The 23413-nt window shown below is 45.8% G+C and overlaps 1 long non-coding RNA gene across 1 annotated transcript; it reads left to right on the top strand.

The window, feature by feature from the left end:
• Positions 1-405: 405 nt before the first annotated feature.
• On the top strand, positions 406-7728 carry LOC110195575 (uncharacterized). The gene is made up of 4 exons (XR_002320926.2): positions 406-713; positions 2104-2370; positions 3712-3915; positions 4356-7728. It is a non-coding gene; the product is annotated as an uncharacterized LOC110195575 (long non-coding RNA).
• The last annotated feature ends 15685 nt before the right edge of the window (positions 7729-23413 follow it).

The raw sequence follows: 23413 nt of genomic DNA, 5'->3' as shown, positions 1-23413 counted from the left end.
AGGGTGTCAGAGGGAGCGACTGAACCCAGTCCTTCCCGAGTGTGAGACCATCTCTCTAACCACATGCCACATCGCTCTCTCACATAATAGGGGAGACACTTGGTGATTGACTGATGGACAGTGGATGTGGTTTGGGCTCCATGACCACAAAGGTCCCTCCTAACCCTGAACTTCTGGCTTCTGTGAACGTACAGCATGAATGCCGAGTGGGGCCAAAGGGCCTAACTGTGGGTGGCAAGCACAGGGTCTGCCCTTCACAAAGTCTGCGCCCTATGGAAAAGACTATTTGTGCCTGACCTCTGGTGGAGCCTTCCAAGCTCGTGTTGTCTGATCAGCCACAATTGGCATGCGGTACCTTGACCCCAACAAAGTGACATCATCTTGGTCCGCTTCAAGAACAAAGGACAATAATCGACCAGCCCGCCCCGCCCCGTTAACCTTTCCCTTCCAGCCCTGGTGCCTATCTTGTCCGCCATCTCAGCTGCCGGCCAAAAAACCCTTGTTAACTGATAACGGGGGAAGATGGTGGGGAAAGCCAGGAAGTCAGCCCAGGCACAGCTGTGTGGGCCGTAGAGCAGGGAACTGGGTTGGTCACCAAATGGCCAGCCATTCTCTGATCCTACTGACCAAAGTGAACCAGGGTCCCCCAGCCCATTCAAGAAGCATTGGCAAGTGGCCTTCGGATAGCTACCAGTCTTTGGCATAACCTGTTGGTTAGTACTGCTGAGGCTGCGTGGTCTCCTCCTCTTTCTCCTCCTCATTCTTTCTCTTCCCCTCCCCTCCCCCTCCCCCTTCTCCTCTTCCTCCTCCACTCTTTCCCCCTCCTCCCTCTCACCAGCTTATGGTAGGTGGGGCAGGAGGGCGTGACTGTCAGCCAATCTGGAGCAGAGATTGGGGAAACCTAGGGAAGACCCAGAAGGCCACTAAATGACTTGCCTAATTCTTTTGGAATCACCTCTGGCCACCTGAGTCATAGGAGAGGCTCAGAAATGTGGCTCTTGAGGTCAAGGCTGTGATTCCACCCTCCCTTGCTCCCCCAAACCCAGGGCTGCACTCCCCTGCTCTACCCTGGATCAACCTCTCCCTGGCACCCCTGCCCCCTCCTAGGTCCTCTTCATTATGCTTGGCTGTCAGCCCCCAAAGGGCCTTGCCCTACCCAGGCAGAAGGGAGCCCCTGTGTGCAGGGTTTGGTCAGTTCACCATGGAGGGGGAGACTAAAAGTGGCAATGATGATCCTAATAATTAGAATGATTTTTTTTTACTGGGGAAGGGTAACTGCCAAATAAATACAGCAGCTTGGCCCTGACCAGGAGGCTCTCTCAACATGTGACCTGAAGGCTGGACGCCAGCTGGAGTCATGCTCTCTCTGCCTTTCTCCCCTGGTTCAGGAGAAGGTCCCCAGAGACCCAAGTTCTGAAGAGGAGGGAAAGGGCCCAGTTCCCCAGATGGGGTGGCAGCACCCATAAGAACTGCCTCCCCAGCCCACAAAAAAGGTCATGTGTCAGGATTACAGACCAAGACCCAGAAAAGCCCAGCTAAGTGAGGAAACTGAGGCCCTGAGATGGGATGGGATCTTAGGACAAGGAATGTCAAGGCTGGGAGGGCCCTTAGAACAGGGAATGTCAGAGATGGGAGGGCCCTTAGAACAGGGAATGTCAGAGATGGGAGGGCCCTTAGAACAGGGAATGTCAAGGTTAGGAGGGCCCTTAGAACAGAGAATGTCAAGAATGGGAGGGCCCTTAGAACAGGGAATGTCAGAGATGGGAGGGCCCTTAGAACAGGGAATGTCAAGGTTAGGAGGGCCCTTAGAACAGAGAATATCAAGAATGGGAGGGCCCTTTGAACAGGGAATGTCGGAGATAGAAGGGCCCATACATGTGCTGCCCTATATTGCTTCTACTGAGATACTCTTGCCTTATCCTATTTTCACGGCACCTTATTTTGTGCTGCCAGGCTCTCCAGGGAAGCGCCAGCCCTTGGACAGCCCATAACCCAGAAGGGACACATTGCCAAGCCTCTATTAGCCAGTGACCTGCCCCTGGCCTGAATTAGTGGGTTGCTTCTTTCTTCCTCTTCCTTCCCTTCCCTTCTTGGGGGAGGAAGCTAGGAGGTGATTGTGAGTCCTGGAGAAGAGGCCTTACCCAGAGCCAGAGGGCCTGAGAGAAGAGTATGAATTCTGAGCCAATATGTCACTCACAGTCGTAATTCTGACATACTGCGGGTCTAAGATGGGAAAAGGCGCAAAAACAGAAGGAAGCCTGGAAATGTCCACCGAGTGTCACAGCCTCCTTTGGACAGCGTCAAACCTCGGCTTGCTGACGTTTCAGCTAGAGGACGCTCAGTGCTGAGAGAACCAGACTAGGTCACACAGTAAGTATATGGCAGTCGGGATTTGAACACAGACCCTCTCGTAGGAATCCTTTTCTCCAGTGGTAAAGGCTTTGGGAGGGGGGAAGCTAAGAGGCCTGGGCTCTGGCCCCATCCCTTCTATGCTTTTCTCAATGGCCTGGGGCTAAGTCGCTAGAATGCTCTGAGTGTCAGCTCCCCACTCTGTAAAACTGGCATGATCTTCATGACCTTAGAAATTTGTCGTTCTTCAGTCATGTTTTCAGTCATACCTGACTCTTTGTGATCCCATTTGGGGTTTTCTCTGCAAAGATCCTGGAGTGGTTTGCCATTTCCTTCTCTGGCTTATTTTACCAGTGAGGAAACTGAGGCAGACAGGGTGAAGTGACTTGCCCAGGGTCACATAGCTAGGAAGTGTCTGAGGCCAGATTTGAACTCAGATCTTCCTGATTCCAGTCCCAGCACACTCTCCAGTCCTCCACCTAGCTGACCTCCAGCTCTAAATCTATGGTCCCCTGATGCTGCCACAGATCCTGGGTTCTGGTCTCTACTTCTCCACTTACTAGGGAGGTGACTCTTTAATTCAAATCAGCAAACATTTGCCTCCTCTCTGCCAGGGCTAGGCACCAAGGAGGCAAAGATAAGAAGGGGAAAGTCCCCACCCTCAAGGATCTTGTGGTCCATTAGGGCAAACAACCCATAGATAACTAGATGAAAAATAAATACTGAGGAATCTTTCTGTAGGGAGCACAAATGATCGAGGGTGGGGCAGAAATCAAGAATGGCTTCCTGTAAGAAGTGGCCTTGGAGTCCTTGGGGGGTATTATGTCACTCCCCTCGATGAGTTTCAGTTTCCCCAAGTGGGGCTAACATTCTACTGTCTCCCTGGGCTGCTCTGAAGGCACCACTTTGTGAAATTTTGGCAGGCCCTGGCATCCGTATGGCTGACTCTTGGGCCCCCTGTAACACTCATGGTCATAATTTTTCAGCTTCCCCAAATGTCCCTGTGATGTTGGCAAGGTCATAGCTACCATGCCGGTTTTATAAAGGAGGGAACAGAGGCCCGGAGAGATCGGACATTTAAACCTCCAGGTCACACAGAGAGGCCGTGGCAGAAATGGGGCTGGAACCCAGGCCAGCAGACTCCCAGCCCAAAGCTCCTTTCCCCACAGCCCCCTGCCTGGTGCCAGGGTCCCAGGATCTAGGTCCAAGTCCTAACCCAGCCACATATTCTCTGTGTGGCCTTGGATGAATCACTTTAGCTTTCTGAGCCTTAGCTTCCTCCTTTGTAACATGAGGCGGTCGGGCTAGATGACTCTGAAGGGTCCTCCAGGACTATAACCCCCTGCTGCCTTCTATTAACAGAGGAAGACATTCATGTTGGCAGAAAGATGCCCCTCCTGTTTGTCTTTGGGATCATTGTGGCTGGAGGCTGAAATGGACCTTGAGTGGCAGACCCAAGTCATGGTGGATGGAGTGATGGCCACTGACATGGAGAGGATTTAATCTCCCTGGGGATGAAAAGGATCAGAAGATATGCTTCTGGCTCCTGGACTGCTTGCTGGTGAGGTCTGTGCCCCCCACCCCCACCCCCAGGGTTGGCACTGGGCTCCCCGCCTTTTAGAGGTCGCCTCACCACTAGATGGAGGCCTAACTTGCAAGCTCATTTAGCTTGCCCCACTCCCTTCCCTCTGGGAGCTCAAAATAGCCTCCTTTATCTCCCTGGCATAGACTTCCCCTCTTTTCCTCTGGGCCCAAGAAAGGCAGCTAAGACTAGCCACATATCTCTAGTACTGGACCCAGGGGGCTAGTGTGAGGGTCACAGATTGAGAACTAGAAGGCACCCTCAGGACCAAGTCAACTGGCCCTTTGAGGCTGGGCGACTTCAATGCAAAAATTAGCCCGGGGACGACAATGAAGAGCACGGGGAGGAAATGTGAGTCAGACTAAAGTGAAAGCTCCCAAGAAGCTTCTTGCTTGTGATAGAGAACAAATACTTTCTCCCGTAGAGCTGGAGGGCGTGAGACATGATGAGCCACAATCATCACACACAGATACCAGCGTCTTAACTCAGAGGAGACGACCAGTTACTCCCAGGGGAGTCGCTTCTGAATCAGCTTTCTGGGTGAAATCAGACCATCAACTGCTTAGAGGAAAGGTCAAAACCAACACCAAGTTAAGTGACAGATGAAGATGAGAAAGCACCACTTATGATTACAGCCTCTCCAGCCTGACCTATTCAAATGATCCTTTGACTGAAAAAATGGGAAAAGGAAAATGCAAAGATATTAACTCGGAAGACCCCATTCCCTTTATGTTTAATCTGTCTAATGCAGTCATCCAAGTACAAGTCCAGCAATAGCCTTAGCCCAGAAACGCTTGTTTCTCCTTGCCAAGCAGCAGCCAAGACCACTACCCGTTTAGAGTATGAATGTTTGGAAAGTGTTCCAGAGGAAGATGACAGATTATGAGTCGCGTCACTTCACAAAACAGGAAGAGGCGGTGGAGAAAACAAGTCCGCAGCAGAAAGTGTGTCACAAGAGCCAAGCCAAATCATCCCGAAACATTGGTGGGCGCAACCATCAGGAAGTCAACAGAGAGGCAAAAACGAAAACAAAACCAAAGAAAAATAGATGTTTTTCAAAGAGTCTCCATAATAATCTGCTTTCATCATCTATAGTAGGACCATCATTTTTAGGTTCTAACATCTACATGTCTGATGTGTTTTATGAGACAATAGGATTAGAGCTTAAGAATCTAGAGCCTTTCTCTGTGTGTATCTTGTATATACTTCATTCTTTACATCGCTTCCAGGTTCATGTAAATTCTCTTACCTGATTCACAATCTACCTCCCCATCTGCCTTGCAGTCCTGCTTCCCACTCTTCACCCTCACCATAGCCTCTACTCTCTCTACCACCCCTGCACCCCTACATCAGCTGCGCTCTCCTCCCTCCTCCATCTTGACCCCTCCATAATCCATTTGAAGTCTACACTGTACTCCTCTCTGGCGTCCACTGCCACTTCATCCCATCGCTGCAACAACCCAGCTTTGCATCTCCGCCGTCATTCATAACGTTTGCTCTTACTCATGTCCCGCTGAACACGAATGGAGACAATCACCAGACCTTGCTGACTGCGTCATTACCGATTTAGGTGACGCTGTCACCTCACCTGGGTCCTCCCTGTTCTTTCTCCTGGTTCTCCTCATACCTTTTGTCTACTCCTCAGTCTCTCTTACTGGATCACCATCCATATTATGCCCTCGAACCATGGGTGTTCTCCAAGGCACTGTCTTCTGTACTGTTTCACTGGTATTCTCATTATTGCTCGCTGATTCAGTGATTATCCCAATGCTGAAAATTCTCAGATCTATTTATCAAGCCCTGACCTCTGTCCTGACTTCCAGGCTTGTATCGCCAATTTCCTGTTTTAAAATCGACATATTCAAAAACTGAATTCATTATCTTTTACCCCCAAATCTCTCCTCTTCCTAAGTTCCCTATTATTATTGAGGGAACCACCATCCTTCCAGTCACCCAAGCTTGTCCTCACCTTCTCACTCTCCCCCTCTTCCCCATATCCAATCTGTTGCCAATTTCTGTCAATTCCATTTTCATATCTCTCACATATACCCCTCCTCTCTTCTGTTGTAGCTCCCACCTTGGTACAGATCCTCATTACCTCACACCTAGACTATTGCTATAGCCCTGCTGGGGCATGGTCTGCCTGCCTCAGTCTCTCCCCCGTCCAGTCCATCTTCCGTTTAGCCTCCAAAGTGATTTTTCTAAACACTTTTGGCCAGGTCACCCCCCCCATCCATACATTCTCCTTGTTACATACAGGATCAAATAGAAGTTATTCCTATCGTTTCTATCACCTTTCTCCCATGGTCCTCTATGCCTGGAATACTCTCCTGCCTCATTTTTCCCTCTGAGCCTCCCTGGCTCCCTTCAAGTCCCAGCAAAAATCCCACCTTCTACAAGAAGCCTCTCCCCACCTCTCAAAGCTAGTGCCTTCCCACTGAGATTGCCCTCAGTACATCCTGTCTCTAGCTTGTTTGCCTCCAGTCATTTGTGTATTGTTTCCCCATAAAACCTGAGCGTGCTGAGGGTGGAGACTAGATTTTTTTTGGCCTTTCTTTGAATCCCTAGCTCTGAGCACAGTGCCCAGCACATAGTCAGCATTTCATAAATGCCAGTCGATTGACCGATCAAAGTCGGGAAGAGCAGTTGGACAAGATCAAGTTCACCTTAGGAACTCTGTGCTGAAGGTGAAACCTTGAAAGCAAAGAAGGATTATTTTACAGGATGTCTCAGGAAGGGGATGTGTCAAAAGAAAGGGAAAAAAACAACTCACCCATAGTATTATTGCCGAGAAAAGGAAACCTGTCCAGGAAAAAACCAAATGGGAGACAAATGTCTATTGTCTACACATGGCATGAAGTTAGAAGGGTTGTCTGTTGAATTAGTATATTAATACTTATATCAGACTTAGAGCTGGGAGAGGCCTTCGATGACATTCATCCAGTCTCATTTTACAGAGGAGGAAACCAAGGTTGTTACTTGCCCACAATCACACATAGTTAAGTAACAGAGGCAAGATTTTTAAAATGTACATATTTTTCCAGTTACATACAAAACCAATTTTTAAAATTCTTTTTTTTTAAGTTTGCGTTCTAAATTCTCTCTCTCCCTCCCCTCCCCCCTCATTAAGAAGGCAAGCCATTTGATATATAGGTTATATATGTACAATCATGTAAAACATATTTCCATGGTAGTCATGTTGGGAAAGAAAACACAGACCAAAAGAAAAAAAAACACAAGAAAAATGAATTTTTAAAAAGTCTGCTTTGATCTGCATTCAGACTCCATCAGTTCTTTCTCTGGAGGCAGATAGCATGTTTCATCATGGGTCCTTCAGAATTGTCTTGGATCATTGTATCACTGAGAGTAGCTAAGTCATCCACAGTTGATCATTGTTACAATGTTAGTGTTACTCTACCAGATAGTCTCCTGGTTCTGTTCACTTCAATCTGCATCAATTCTTGTAAATCTTCCCAGCTTATTTTCTGAAAACATCCTGCTTGTCAGGAGAGGCAGGATTTCAGCACAGATCTTCTGACTCCAAATTCAGCATTCTTTCCACTTTACAATCCTTCCTCAATAGTCAGTCATTTATTATTTGCCATTTATTATCAGTCATGTATTATTATCAGTCAGTGTTTATTAATTGCCTACTATGTGCCCAGCATTGTGCTAAACACTAAGGCTGTAACAACCAAAATGCAGAAGTCCCTGGTCTCCAGGAGCTTCCATTCTATGTATCAAGGACAGCCGCTGCTGGTGGCCAATGAATTAGGCCTCAAATTGAAACAGTCAGAGAGCAGCCTGGCTTGTCTTTGAGGAACTCTGGATCCCTTGACAATGCCAGGCTGCTCTCTGAAATAAAAACCTCATAGGCTGTAAACCATAGACTACCATGGCTTCTTTCTGAAGAAACAGAAGGGAGGGGGCAAAGAGCAATGTAAAGATGTTTGGTGCATATTAGCAGGCTGAAGCATATTTCCAATGATGTCTTATCTGCAGAAGTGGCAAAGGGATATCACTCAGATGGCACAGCATCAGGAAAGGAGGTAGGTTTGTCACGGAAGGGGATGGACAGCCTGAGCAATGCAGGGGAACTCCTATGGAATAGGAGCCAGAGGAAGACCTCCTAGGTGGTCATCCTAGGACCTTGGATAGAGCCATCTTGGCCTTTATGGAGAGTTTATAGAAGAAGAGGGCTAGAAAGTCCTCCTGGGTAAAACAGTAAGAACTGCCTGGAGATTGTAAGTAGACACAGGGATGAGATCTCCCCTGCCCCATTCTTCAACACACCGAAGCAGATAATGAGCTTTTAATTCCTCCGTGTCATGATGCTCAGATGAGGAAACTGAGACTTGCCCAGAGATTCAAAGCTAGTAAATATCAGAGTTGGGACTAGAACCTAAATCAGGAGTGGGGAACCTGCAGCCTCAAAGCCATATGTGGCCCTCTAGGTCCTCAAGTGCTGAGGACTGAATCCATTCCGTCAAAGAGCCACACTTGAGGACCTAGAGGGCCACATGCGTCTTTGAGGCTACAGGTTCCCTACCCCTGCTCTAGATCTTTCTTGATTCATTTAATATATATTTGTTGAATTGTGGCAACCCCTCTGGGGTCACTTCCTTAACTCACACTTGAACTAGCAGCTTAGATTTTCAGAGGGCAGTGATTAGCATTTCTCTCAGGGTTCTGGGGATAACCCTAAGGGGTTGAGCTTTTAAATGCTATAGCTTCTAAGCCCCTACCAGTGTGCTTCTCATTATCAATCAATCGATTAAACCTCATTAGCTTTTACAAAATGGATTTATTGAAAAGTTATAGCAGTTGGTGGAACATAATTCCCTCAAACAAGGTACATGCTCTCCTTGAACACAAAAGGTCCCCAAGCAGAATCAGCTCAAACTTCAAGCACATAGGTGTGGAACCAAAGGGTACCTTGAGACCCCTGGCTCTGGAAGCCCCTCCTTTTGTGGGGTCTCGTGAAGTTCTTAAGATGGAACCCTTTGATAAATACCCCTGTTGAGTCTACAGGCAGCACTTCTCTCTGCCACAATCGCCATCCTCCAGTGACTATTTTCCCATAGCTATCTATAGGCACTTCCTCCGTCGTATCCCACTACCGGTCTGATGAACTCTGCCACTGACTTCAGTTGTCATTGGAATCTGATTATGAGGCAGCTGATGGAACAATAGATTAGAGCACTGGGCCTAGAGTCAGGAAGACCTAACTTAACATCCAGTTTCAGACATGTGCTAGCTGTGTGACACTGGACAACTCACTTAACCTCTGTCTGCCTCGGTTTCTTCAACTGTAGAATGGAGAATAATAATGGCACTTAACCTCAAAGGGCTGTTGTGAAGATCAAAGGAGGTAATATTTGAAAAGCACAGAGCACAGTGCCTGCCACATAGTAGGCACCATATAAATACTTATTCCATTCCCTTTCCTGATGACTCTGTCCAGTCTCCTCATCTCACTCAATCCCACACCTGGGCGTTCTCATCTCGGAATACTCAATCACCTAAAATCAGGAAAGAATAAACACAAAAGAAACCAGGGAACTGTGTGCTCAGGGCACATGGAGTCTTTTTTTAATTAATTTTTTATTAATTTATTTTGATTTATCAATAATCACTTCCATACGCTTTTGAGTTTAAAATTTTTCTCCCCCTTCCTCCCCACCACCCTCCCCAAGATGGTGCACAATCTGATATAGGCTATATATATTCTTATTAAACATATTTTCAGATTAGTGATGTTGTAAGTAAAAATTAGAACCAATAGGAGGGACCATCAGAAAGAGGAAACAAAACTCAACAGAAGAGAAAAAAAATAGCCAATAGTACGCTTCGATCTGCGTTCAAATTCCATAGTGCTTTCTCTGGATGTGGACAGCATTTTCCATCACGAGGCCTCTGGAGATGTCTTCGATCCTTGCATTGCTAGGAAGGGTTAAGTCTATCAATGTTAGTCATCGCACAACGTGGCTGTTAGTGTGTACGACGTTCTCCTGCTTCTGCTCGCTTCACTCAGCATCGATGCATGGAGTCTTGATGGTCCAGGAGGCGATCGCCCTCTCCCCGACCCAGAGACTCAGAAATTCTTGCTTCCTTCAGCGTCAGGAAAAGAGAGAGATGGTGGGGCATTTAGCTCAGCTCTGGCTCCTTATCTCCTGAATTGTCATCTGTCTCTGCAGCCAGGTAAAGACTTCGTCATCGCACAGGACCAGCCCCCAAAGTTCCCGGTGTCATACAGGACCCAGGCAGGGGGTGTCTTCACCCGCTCGGCATAACCAGCAGGAAGGGCAAATCTGTTCATGCTCGAGAACTGAGTCCTCATTGGTCGCTCTCCCTCCCCTTTCCCCCCCACCCCCTAATTACAGACATTTCCAATAGACTCATAGTGTCATCGATTTAGACTTGGAAGGGATGTTAGAGATCATTGATTCCAGCCCCTTAATTTTACAAGCAAAGCAACTGAAGCCCATAGCGATGACTTGCTTATGGCCTCATAGATAGAGTAATGTCTGAGCCAGGATTTGAATGTAGGCCTTGCATTGCTTCCTAACTCCAAGTGTCCCAGATGGCTGCTGTCCTGGCTCACCTCAAGTGGGAGCGGTGGGGAGGAGGCTTCCTGGGCTGGAACCCTCTGAACTTCACTTTTCCTCTAGGCTTCCTTCCCTTCCCCCTGCAGCTCACCTGAGGGCCAGACCTGCCCTGCCCCTCACTTCACTGAAGGATTCTAGGAAAGGAGAGGAGTTGGTAGTGCAGGTGGGGAGTGGACAGGGAAACTGGCCTCAGGCGTAAAAGATCAGCTGGTGATTAGCTCTGGTGGAAAGGGCACCTAGTTCCTGAGGACCAGTGGCAGTTTCCCAGTTCAGGAAAGCAGGGTTGAGTCGACAGGATTCAGAACCTGCTGAACCAGATTCTGTCCAGGAAGAAGGCCGGCATCTGGGTTGGCTACATTTTAACCCTTCTCGGCCTGACTAATCAGCCCTATAGTTTAGATTTGGAGAGAGCAGATTTCAAAGGGTTAATGGAAGGAAAGGGAGGATCTCACGGACTTTTAGAAAAAGGAAGCTAGATCAATATCAATGGAAAACCTGAGAATGAAACTCTGAAGGCACAGAGAGAAATGACCCCAAAGAAGGGGCAGCACAGGGTAGCAGAGAGGGCTCTAGCTCTGGAGAGGAAGAACCTGGCTTGGAATCCCACATTTGCCACTTGCGACCTGAGTGACCCTGGGCAGATTGCTTCATCTCACAGGGCCTCAGTTTCCTAATCTTTAAAATGGGGGGGGTTGGACCAGACAGTTTCTAAGCTCCATTCTGGCTTTAGATTTATGAACGCATGATGGTAAAGAAGAAAGGGGTATTTGTTAAAGAAGACCTGTGTTAAAAATCAAAGAACTTACCTATCAACTGGATTTTTAGAAGACAGATCAATCAGTCGGTCAACATTTATAAAGATACATGAAGTTGGGAAGACAAATGCAAAGTGAAGCCCTAGACCTATAAGAATACAGTCGGGAGAACTAAATCCCAGAATAAGCTGAGGCTGATGAGGGAAGCTCCAGACGAACCAGAAAGGACCCTACAGATCAACTGAGAAAAGAGAACAAAGTAGGAATTGGACAGATGCTCAGGATGGCTTGGACAACGATGACCACAAAGGGGAGAAGGCTTTGCTGTTTAATTCTATTTTATATCTGGTTGACTCAGCCTGATAGAATGATCTTTGTATGGGATGAGACAAAAATGGGAGCAGATAGCTAAGATAAGGAAGGAGGTGGGAAGACACCCCCCCACCCACACCCCTTGCCTCTAGATTGGAAAGCTTGTTGTACTAGCATCAGTGACCTCTGAAAGGCTCTGGAGGACAGGAGAGGTGCTCCAGGACTGGCTTTCAAAAAAGGGGAAAAAACAAAGTCTGCCACTTTGAGGCCAGGGAACTTGACATATGACTTCAGAGAGAGTTAGCAGACCTCTAGAAAAGGAAGCCAACATGGTCACTCACTGTCAGTCAGTTTGGGCAAGGGTTGGGGTCAACTGAATACATCCATCAAATCACTTCATCCCACCTAAAGTATAACCTGGGTTTTTGATGTGTGGGTACAGTGCCTTGAATGGGATCATTCCACAGGCTGAGGAGCCCACTTCTGGAAGAGTGGTGAGGACATTGGATAGAAGTGACTTGGAAAGACTCTGAAACGTGTAGACATCCACGTGTGTAGACATTCTATAACTGGTTCCGGTCAGCTAAGCACATGGTAAAGAGGAGGCTCTTTGGCTACAGAGGCATTCAAAAAGGCATGTGTACTAAAGCCTCCTGCTCTTTGCTCAACACTTTTGGGGGAACTCAATTATTCCTTCAATCCTGGTGACAGATGAAGGGAGTGGAGACTATAATCATGTGAATTGAAAGATCTGGGGGCTCCAGAGTCCACTGTAGCATCAATACCTTGAGAAGCAAGGAATGAGCTTTGGGAATGGCTTTTGGGAGAAACCCTTGGGACCCCAGCCCAGTGGGAGCTGAGATAAGGATTTATCCTTCAGTGGCAGTCTTCACATGTGAACTTGATGGGACTGGTATTATGTGAAAATTGAGTGAAATTGAACCTATTCTCCCTAAAGTCTGAGGTGGTATAGGACAGAGTAGGCTCCTTAGGTATTGATGGGAATGTTTGTACTTTGCTCCTGCTAGAGGGAGGGGGACACAGTCAATGGGGGCTCCAGACAACGCCAGTAAAGAAGAGATACCTCAGTCCTTCAGGGTTATTCTCTGGAACCCAAAAGAGTGAGTTACTTGACCTGCCATTTTATCTGGCAAGAGCACATCTGTTCTTCACTAAGTGAACAAGGCCTTCATACCTCCCTAAGTGGGATGGGAAGTCTGTTCAGATTGGCTAAGATGCTTGGTCATTCCCTCTGGGGCCTGTATAAAACCATCAAACTAGGATATCTGAGCTTCTTCTGGTGACAAAGAAGAGAGAACTGCTCTGGAGAAAGACTTTGGGGAGGTGGGTCATGAGAAGAGCACTTTGGCATCCACCTTGCTCTCTTTCTTCCCTCCCATAAACTGGAGAAGGACCATTACAGACTTAGGAGCACAGGAGGGTTTGAACTTTTTATCAGCTTCCTAGCAGCACCCCTGGTGACAAGGTTGGCATTAGGTGCCAAGGACAGACTGAATGTGATGAAGAACAGAAGATTCAAGTCTCTCCAAGAAGGCCAGCGGAAAAGCTACACTATCACTAAGGGAAACATCTCGAGGACTTCAGGGAAAGCACCTCCAGGAACCATGAGCCTGAACCACTCTCCCCTGGATGGAGTATGGACTTCTGGTGGGGAAGGGAATGGTTTGTACCAATGATTGTTACTGTACCCCCTTAGTAAATACTACTCTTGAAAACTAAGTCCAGCACACTAATTGTTATCAACTAATAGTCACAGTAGCCTATCAGTGGGGGTTCTTGAGCCACAGCATTATAAAGACAACCCCCATCCTTCAGGGTGAACCCTTGGAAGCCTGAGAGTACCCAGACTCTGGGGATTTCAGCTGCCAGTTTGAGTAGGCGTTAGGAGAGCAAGCCCAGAACATGAGCTACCTATTCCCTTGATTTTTCTTTCTTGTCTTATTTCTATAGCTAACATTTCTAGCACTGTGTTAAATAGTAGTGGTGATAATGGACATCTTTCCTTTACCACTTATTTTATTGGAAGGGGTTCTAATTTTTTTCAATACATATAATGTTTGCTCTTAGATTTTGATAATAGTTTTACTATATTAAGGAAGGGGCTGTTTATTTCTATGCTTCTTAGTATTTTTTTTAAAAGTAGGAATGAATGTTGAATTTTGTCAAAAAGCCTTCTCAGCACCTATCAATAAAACCATGTAGTTTTTATTATTTATGTTGTTAAAATGATTTTTGTATTTATAGTCTTCCTAGTGTTGAACCAACCCTGTATTTCTGGTACAAATCAACCTTATTATATAGTATGTAACCTTTATGTTATTATAGCCTATTTGCTAATATTTGTTTAAAATTTGTGTGTCAATGTTCATTAGGGATATTGGTGTACAATTTTCCTTCTTTCTCTTTTTTTTTGTCTCTCTGTGGTTTAGCTATCAAGACCATATTTATATCATAGAAAGAGATTGGAAGGATGCCATTTCTCCCTATTACTGTAGTTTGTTTAATATTGGGGTTAATTGTACATTCAATGTTTGATAGAATTCACTTTTAAATCCATCTGGTGTTGGAGGCCCCCCCTTTCCCTTTTGGGAGTTTATTTGTGGTTTGTTCAATTTTTTCATAGTGTATTTCTTAGTTTATTTCTTCTTTTGTTAATGTGAGTCTTTTGTATTTTTGTAAGTATTCATTTCTAGTTCCTTTAAATCGTTAGTTTTGTTGGTACGTAATTAGACAAAATAGTTTCTGATAATTTTCTTTGTTATGTCTTCAGTTGTTTTGAATTCTCTTTTTTATTTTTGATAAAATTAGACTAGCCAGCTATTTTATCAACATTTAAAAAAATAGTACTTGTTTTTTATCAGTTCAATGGTTGCATTTTTTACTCTAATTTTTATTATTCTCTTTTTGAATTTTTAGAATTTTAATTTCAGAATTTGTTGCCTAGTTGGGGACTTTTGATTCACTGTTTTTCAGTATTCTTTTAGCTGCATGCTTAATTGCCCAATTCATTGATTTATTATTTTTCTCCTTCATTAATAAAAGTGTGTAGATAAGATGAATTTCCCTCTCATAACTGCTTCATCGAAATCCTTTAAATCTGGGTATATTGTCTCATTACTGTCATTTTCTTTGACAAAATTTTCTATCGTTTCTCCAATTTGTGTTTTGACTCACTAGTTCTTTAGAATTGTGCTAATTAATTTCCAATTACTTTTTAGTTCTTTCCTTAGGAACTCTTTATTGAATAAAATTTTCTCTCATTGTGATCAGTAGTATTTCTGCTTTTCTGTATTTTAATGAGGTCTTTATGCCCCCGAAACATTGTCAATGTGTCACATATAGATAAGAAATATGTAAAGTCCCTTTTTCCCACATTTTGTAGTCATCAGAGAGCTATAATTTCTAGTTTTTCTAAAGGTCCTTATTTAGGTCCTTAACTTCTTTCTTCTTCATCTTTTGTTAAGATTTGTCTGTGTCTGAAAGGGATGCATTGAGGACCCTCACTGTTATAGGTTTGCTATCTATTTCACCCTCCAATTCCATTAACCTTTTCTCCAAATATTTAGACACTGTGCTATTTTGTGGATATATTAAGTATTGATATGGATCTGTTATCTATGGTTCCTTCTAGCATAATGTAATTTCCTTGCTTATTTCTTCTTAACATGTCTTTGTTTACTATAACTTAACCTGAAATCATAATTGCTACCCCTGCTTTCTGAGTTTAGATTAAGCAGGATAGACTTTACTCCAGTCTTTCATTTGAACTCTATGGGAATGTTCATGTTTCTTGCAAGCCTATATTATTGGATTTTGTTTTCTAATCCAATCTGCATCCTCTTCTCTTTTATGGGCAAATTAATCCCATTCATGTTACAATTGTTTATTATGCATCTCCTTTCATTTTATCCTCTTGAACTTTTTCTTCTCTTTGCTCTCATTGCCTGGTTACAAATTAGGAGAAGGTGGTAAAAGAGAGGAAGTTTTCCTGACATTTGCATTCTATAAATAAAATGACCTGTTTCTGCTCCTTTGTAGCTCTTCTCTTCCCCTGTATCACCCCAGATTTTGATCCTAGGTTTTTACTCTTTCTTTCTTCCTTTCATTTTTCTCTTCCCTTCATATTTCTCTCTCCAGCATTCAAATTTACCTTATTTATGACTGTTTCCATACCTATTCTGTCCTTCCTCTTAAACCCCTCTTTCTCTCTCCCTTGTCCCTACCCTCTCCTACTTCCCTTTTGAGAAGAATAGATGTCTACACTGACATCTTTGTGTGCGTGTAAGTGTGCGTGTGTGTGTGTGATTGTGTAATTGTATTCCATCTTTGTCCAATTCAAATGAAAACAAGGTGCATGGGATATCCATTGCCTACATCCTTTCCTCCATGATTAAATACTCTCCATTTTATGCACCTCTGTTACTTGATCGTGGTTTCCATCTCCTTGCTCCTTTTTCTTCCATAGTCTCCTAGAGGGGTTTTTTTGGTCATCTTTTTTTTTGTCTCCCTTCCTGGGACCATCAAAATAGAACAAAACCAACCACCTACAGACCCTCTGTCCTATCTACCTTTCTCTGTGACCCTTAAAGATACTAGGGTTCTGAGAAGACTTTTTTGTTTTTTAGTTTTCCCCTATCGGCATGTAAATAATTCAGCCCTACATATTCACTTCCAATAAACCTGGTGTCTACCTTTCTGTTTCTCTTGGCTACTGCATTCGTATTTCAGAAATGTTTGCTCTAGTCTAGTCTTTTCATTAGAAAAGCTTGGAAATCCTCAGTTCATTAAAGGTCTATTTTTTTTTCCCCTGTAGAAATATGCTTAGTTTTCCTGGATAGGTTATTCGTGGTTGTAAGAATTTATCTTTGGCCTTTTGGAATATCAGATTCTAAGATCTCTTCTCTTTTATGGTAGCAGCTGCCAAATCATTTGCAATCCTCGCTGTGGTTTCTTGGTATTTGATATTTGAATGCTCTCTTTTTTTTAATGCTTATAGGTTTTTGGACCTGGAAGTTCTGGATTTTGGCTATAACCTGCCTTGAAATTTTTTTGGGGGATGTATTACCGGAGGTGACTTTTTTTTCTAACTCCAACTTGATCTCTGATTCTAAGAGTTTGGGGCAGCTTTAATTTATCATTTCTTGAAATCAGATTATCTAAATGAAATCATTTCTTGAAATCAGATTATCTAAAAATCATCCCTGCCTGGATATCCAGGCTTTTTGGCAGGGATGATTTTTAGATAATCTGATAATTCTTAGATTACGTCTCCTTGACCTGTTTTCCAGGTGAAATGACTGAGGAAACAAAGGTTCAATTTTCTTAGCATATTGATTTATTAAGCAATACAAGCTATTGCCCAACAAATTGGGACCAGACCTCCAAAGCTTAGTCCTGGACCCCAAATACAGGGAGACTTTTATACATTCAAAACAATTAATCAAACAGGGCCAATTAATTAAAAGGAAACAATACAACATTAGGTAATCTGATTTCTAATTGGAAGAAAGATTAGAGACTTTGCAAGTTGGGAGGGAGAAAGTAAACAGGTACAGTTCCCCTGAACCCAGAAAAGAAGGTGTTCCACTCCCCAAAGCATCTGTAAATAATCAAAGGAAATCAAATGGAAACAATAACTGACTGATCAATATGAGGCCAGTCTTCCAGTAAGACATGTAGGTTGCTTGAGATGTATAATGGTGAGAAAGCTCCTTGCATCAGTCTTGGGATCTGGTGGGTTTCTGGTCAGCATAACTGAGGTCTTTGGTTAAAGATCTCCTTATAAGCATCAGGTAAGGGTGGTCCAGCTTCCCAGCCACACAGGGCTAGGTTCAAACAATGCAATAAGGTTTTCTCCCAATTCACACAACTGAATAAAGTTTTCTCCCAGGACAGAAGTTGGACCAGACCCATAACTGAATAGAAGCTAAGTCAGCTCCAGGACTGAGTCACGAGACAGAGTGTGGTTCACTCACTTCCCACTCAACCACTCGCTGTCCTAATTCCCTCAGTCCCCTCGGTTGTTCTTGACAATTCATTTCTTACATTTGCTTCTTTTTTCCGATTTTGTGGTTTTGTTTTAGCATTTCTTGTTATCTTATTGAATTGTTTTCTGTTTTGCCTCATTTTAATTTTCAGAGCATTCCTTTTTGGGGGTAGAGTTTTCCACCATTTGCTCTAAAGTGTCAGCTTTGCCCATTTTTTGCTCTTCCATCTTGGATCTCTCATTTAATTTCTTCCCAGTAAGCTTGCAGATCTTTTGGCCAGGACATTTTTTCTCCCCAAAGTTTTCCACTGGAAGTTTTAAAACAAAGGATGGACGGCCAATCCTCAGTTGTATTCTTAGCATCATAGATTTAGAGTTGGAAGAGACTCCAGAAGCCCTGTAGTCCAACCCTCTCCCCTTATTTTACAGATGAGCAAGGTAAATACTTTCAACACATGACCTGGCTGCCTTATAGGTGGGTGGCAGGTGGAGGTTTTTGGCTAGAGAAGTTTAAATTCAGGAAGATAGATTGTCAGGAAACAGAGCATGGGTTCAAATCCTGCCTTGGACACGTCCTAGCCCTGAGATCTTGGACTAGTCTCCTTACCTCACTTCTTTGGGGCTCAGTTTCCCCATCTGGAAGAAAAAGATAGCCCTAGTGCCTCCCTCTGAAGGTTCTGAAACTGGATGAAATCAACGCCTATAAAGTGCTTTGGGATCCTTAAGGTGCGACAAAAATGTGCCACTTCCTTATCTCGTAAGAGGCAGGAGCCTGGGGCAGCGGGGAAAGTCGCTCCATTCTCCGAGTTAGGAAAGCTGAGTCTTGCTTCTGACTGTGAGGCAGAAGGGACCATAAAGGACAGTTGACCAATGAGGAAAGGTCATGCAAGTGGACGGGCAGGATTTGAACCAGATTCTCTGCCTCCAGAACGTGGCCTCTTTTCATGCCTCAGGAGGTGCCTTCATCTCCCATGATCCCAGACAGTCCTGAGGATTGGCATCTGTGGGGGCACTTTCCCTACGTCCATAGATGAAATCACAGCTCCCCTTTGGAGCCACGTCTGTGCTCCTGTGCCCTCCACCAGAAGACACGGACTTGTGCGACATGAATGCCACATGGATGCCACATAAGCCTCGCTCTTTCACCTGGGCCCCTGACAGATCGTAGATTTGGGTCTTGGAAAGGACCACCTGGGCCCCTGACAGATCGTAGATTTGGGTCTTGGAAAGGACCGAGGAGTCCTTCTACTTCAACTCTCTCATTGTACAGCTGTGGAAATTGAGGCCCCAAGAACATAAGATAAGTGGTTGAGCTAGGACTCTCACCCAGGTCCTGGGCCTCCCAGCCCAGGATCTTGCTCGGGTTGCTCAGCTTTGTCCAGGAGTCAAAGGGCAGCTCCAGGGAAGGCTTTCAATAAAACACCCATCTAATCTGGTCCAAAGGTATCCTAGCTCAGTGGAAAAAAACCAGCGGACGCCTTGGTGAAAGAGTGGCTGCCCAGATGGCCTTGGTGGGAAGGATCTGAGGGGAGAGAAGCTTATCAGCAAGGTCAGGCCCACCCAGACAGGTTCCCCCAGCCCCTCCCCTGGGGCTTTGTTGATGGCCAGAGATCACCCCAGTATTTCTGAGCATCTCCCTCTTCCAGGAAGGGAACCAGTTAGAAAGGGGGAGGAGAACCAGCTAGAAAGGAGGAGGGGAAGATAAGCAGCCCTGACCCCCCCTCCTTGGAATAACCTGAGAGTCAACAAAGCTCTCAAGGTCTCTCTCCAAGCAAGGACCATCCCCTCAGTCCTCCCTGCCTTTCCCCACCCAGTTGTTCTCATCTATTCCTGGAGAAGATGGGCAGAAATCTCCGTCTTGAGGCCTTTAAGAGATCTCCATGGAAGATGCAGCTAGATAAAAGGCAGCATCATTCCTGGGAGGGGAGCATGCCTTCTTCCTAGCCTTCTTCCCAGGGAAGAACCCTGGGTCTCTAGTCAGAAGACTAGACCTGGGTTCGAATTCTGGCTTGGCCACTGACTAGCTGTGTGATCTTGGGCAAGGTGCTTGCATGCCTTCTCCGTGACTCATTTTCTTCCTCTGGACAGTATGCCCTCTGAGGTCCCTTCTAGCTCCTTCAGTCCTCCTCTCAATAAGAGAGGTGGTGGGCTATAGGCGTGGAACAGACATACACCATCACACAGCGTAGCAATGTGTTTTTCTTGTCTATGCCTTATGTTTCAAGGCAGAGCCCTGTTGCGGAGGGAGGGTTGTTGAGAAGGAACAGCAATATTTTTAAATTGTCGATAAAATATATTAACAAATAAATATTTTATTTAACAGATTAACAAATAATATTTTAACAAAAAAATTAAAAATTTAAAAAACAAAAAATTACAAATAAAACAAATATTGTGGTTTTTAGGTCAAATGGTTTACAAATTCTCAGAAGAGAGGCAGGCTATGGGATTAGAACAAGTTGCCAAGGGTAGGCCAGGGAGGGACAATCTGTCAGAAAAGGAAGCTTCTCCTCCTCCAGGCTGTCAGCTGGGGGCCCAGAGCTACTCCCCTCACCTCCAAGTGCAACCTTCCTGACAGAATGACTGAGGCGGTATCTGTTGCCCCCAAAGCAAGGAGCATCTGGGGACAGACAAGGACAAAGATTTGTCAAAGGAGATTTGTCAAGGTGAGTCCTTAGAACAAGCCCAGAAGAAGGCATGCACAAACAGAGTAACTGGGAGGATGGCAATTGGGCTGCGGTGTCAGGTCCTTAGGTTTAAATCCCGAGGCTGGCTCTCACTCCCCATGACTGTGGACGAGTCACTGACACTCTCTAGGGTTCAGTTTCCTCTGGAAGATGCAGGGCATGGCCCAGAAGATCACCATGGTCTTTTCCAACTAGCAGATCCCATGCCCTGGGATTCTACTGCCCTCAACAAAAATCCCAGCTCCCGTTTGTGTGGGGCTTTCCCTGCATGGGCAGGTTGGAGCCTCGCCACAGCCTTGGGGGTGGCTGCCATCATCACCCTCTTTCACAGAAGAGGCTTTGAGAGATTAAGCAGCGGGGCATGGTCCCCCGCCAGGGAGCCTGCACGTTAAGTGCTGCAACCACCGCACCGCACTGCCTGCCCCTCCAACACGGCTTGGGTTAGGTTCTTTACTGCTCATCTCAGGTTTTCTAAGCAAGCCATCGCGTGGCTGGATTTGCCCACACGTACGCCCTCTAATTGGGGTGACTTATTGTGACCTCTGACATCTCTAGGACTGTTAAATAACAGGGAGGAAAGGGAGCTTCTTTGCTTTGTGCTGCTAAATGCTGGAAAGGCTTCTCTGCAAGGTTATTCCAGTATCTAAGGAAATTGTTCCTTCTCAGCATTTCCCTCCCAGGACAGTGTAAGCTCCTTGCTGCTTCCCCCACACAGCCCCCACCCTAGCCCAGGCCCTCATCATCTCTCCCTTAGATTGTTGCCACGGCCCCTTCAATGATCTCTTTGCCTGGAGACTCTCCCCACTCAGTCCTATCTGCTGCCCAAAGGAGTCCAGTCCTACCCCTTCTCATCCCCCTGCAGCAGTCCCTGTGGCCTCCAGGACCAACGTGGGTTGGCCGGTTTAATTTTCAACGCCTTCCCAGCCCATCTTCCACTGGACATTGCTCCCCCCCCCCCCACCCCTTCTGCCATCCAGCCCAGCTGGCCTTCTCTTCCTGTTTCTCATTTTGACCTTCTATCTGAACAAGCCATGCCCCATGCCTGGAATGCCTTCCTTCTTTATCTCTTCTTCACTGGGTCCTTAAAGCAGGAGACTTCCCTCCCTCCCAAACTACCTTGCATTTAATTATTTCATAGATATTCACTTAATAAATATGCTGCATATGTTTTCATAGGTTGTCATCTGTCCCATTAGAATCCCATCAGCTCCTCACCAGTGGGGATCGTTTCATTCTTTGTACCTGTGTCCCCAGTGCCTAGCACAGTGCTGGCTCTTCATAAGTATTTGTTGATTGATAAATTGGTTAAATACATTGTTAGGAACCTCAGATAGGGCCCAATGACTTCCTCAGACTTCCCAGAGACACACAGGTTGCTCTAATCATACAAATTAAAGCTGCCCAGTGTTCTTGTTGAAGTAATCACATCTTCAAGCTAATAATAATAATACCACCGAACATTTATACAGCACCTATGGTTTGCCACAAACTTAGCTAAGTGTTTTATAAATATTGGCTCATTTGATAGGTGTTATTATTATCTCTGTTTTACAGTTGAGGAAACTGAGATACACAGAAGTTAAATGACTTGCCCAGGGTCACACAGCTGGTAAGAGTCTGAAGCCTGATTTAAACTCAGGTCTTCCTGACTCCAGGCCCACCGTTCTATCCACTGCACCCACTAATTGTCTGACTAAAAAAAGGAAGCACGTTAGTGGGGGCTCATGAGGGGTCTTTTTGGACTGGTTTGGACTCCTGGGGTACCTTGAACCTGGGATGTCTTTTCTGGTGGGGACCCTACATTCAAGGAAGCAGGTTGGGGCAGGTGCTACTCATACTTTTTCCTTCTTTCGTATGCACGAGCTTTCGGCAGCCTGTGTTCAGTCAAGGGAAGCAATGAATTGTTTTGCAGCGAAGAGGGACCCAGGGGAATGACGGAGATGATCAGCCGGGCTGGGAGTTAGCAGTCACGTTATGGTCAAGATGGCTCTGGGGCCTAGGCACCTCTGGGCCTGTGCTCTTCTCAGGAGATTTGTCAAGGCAAGTCCTTAGGACAAGCCCAGAAGAAGGCGATTCCCATAAACAAAAACCAAAGCTGCCTGAGCTTTCGGGGTCAGCTCTTGAATGAGTCACAAAAATGATCATGGGAGCCAGCTGGTGGGACAATCTTGCCCCCTTCCTTCCCATACCTCAGTGTCACCTGGGCCCATACAGGAACATTTCTAAGTCAAGATGTGAGCTGGAGAAGCAGGAGATGGAGCCAATTCTTTTTTTTTTCTTTGGCTAGGCAGTGGGGTTAAGTGACTTGCCCAGGGTCACACAGCTAGTAAGTGTTATGTGTCTGAGGCCGGATTTGAATTCAGGTCCTCCTGAATTCAGGGCTGATGCTAGATGGGGCCTATTCCTACCGCAGCCACCCACTGCTGTTTTCTGGCTGTGGCCTTGGTCAAGTCCTTCTTCCAAGTCTGCCTCTTGGAAGGAGAGCCAAGTTTTATCTATTGCTCCAAAGAGCTCTGGCCTAGAGATCCCAATGCAAAGAGAAGGACAGAGTATACTTCTGTGTGTCTCATGGACTCACTGTGGGCGGGAAGTCCATCCCACCAGGGGGACCTTTGCAGGAAACCAGCTGGTGGGCGAGCAGGTGAGGGTGCTGGCTGAACAGGCCCTGCCTGAAGGACCAGAATACTGAGTGGGATGAAGGAAAGATGGCAGCCTCTGGGTGATTCCTCCCTTTCTTGGTCTTAGCCTAGATGCTGGCTGACTGAATTGCCCTGATTCTCCTGTACCTGGAACATGGGTATGCTGACGGTTCTCCTGTGGGAGATGGTGCTGCCTCGCTTTCTCCAGGAAAAAGGATCACAGAGGACTTGGGGCTGGAAGAGGCTGTATGCTTAGGGGATCTTATCTCTGGAAGGGGCCTCAGAGGTCAAGTCGAACGTTTGACCCCCTCATCTTTAGGGAGAAAACTGAAGTGCAGAGACCAGAAGGAAGCAGTTTTCCCAAGCAGCCAGGCAGTGAGCAGGACAAAGCGATTTGAACCAGGATCCTCTCACGGCCAGGGCAGCGGCCTTCCCAGGGCCCTGAACAGCCTGAGTGCTGGTCATGGCGGCCAG

Source organism: Phascolarctos cinereus, unplaced genomic scaffold, assembly GCF_003287225.1.
Source record: "Phascolarctos cinereus isolate Bilbo 61053 unplaced genomic scaffold, phaCin_HiC Scaffold_9;HRSCAF=440, whole genome shotgun sequence".
NCBI lineage: Eukaryota > Metazoa > Chordata > Mammalia > Diprotodontia > Phascolarctidae > Phascolarctos > Phascolarctos cinereus.
Note: the sequence above shows the minus strand (reverse complement) of the source record. Positions and strands in the feature narration are given on the sequence as shown.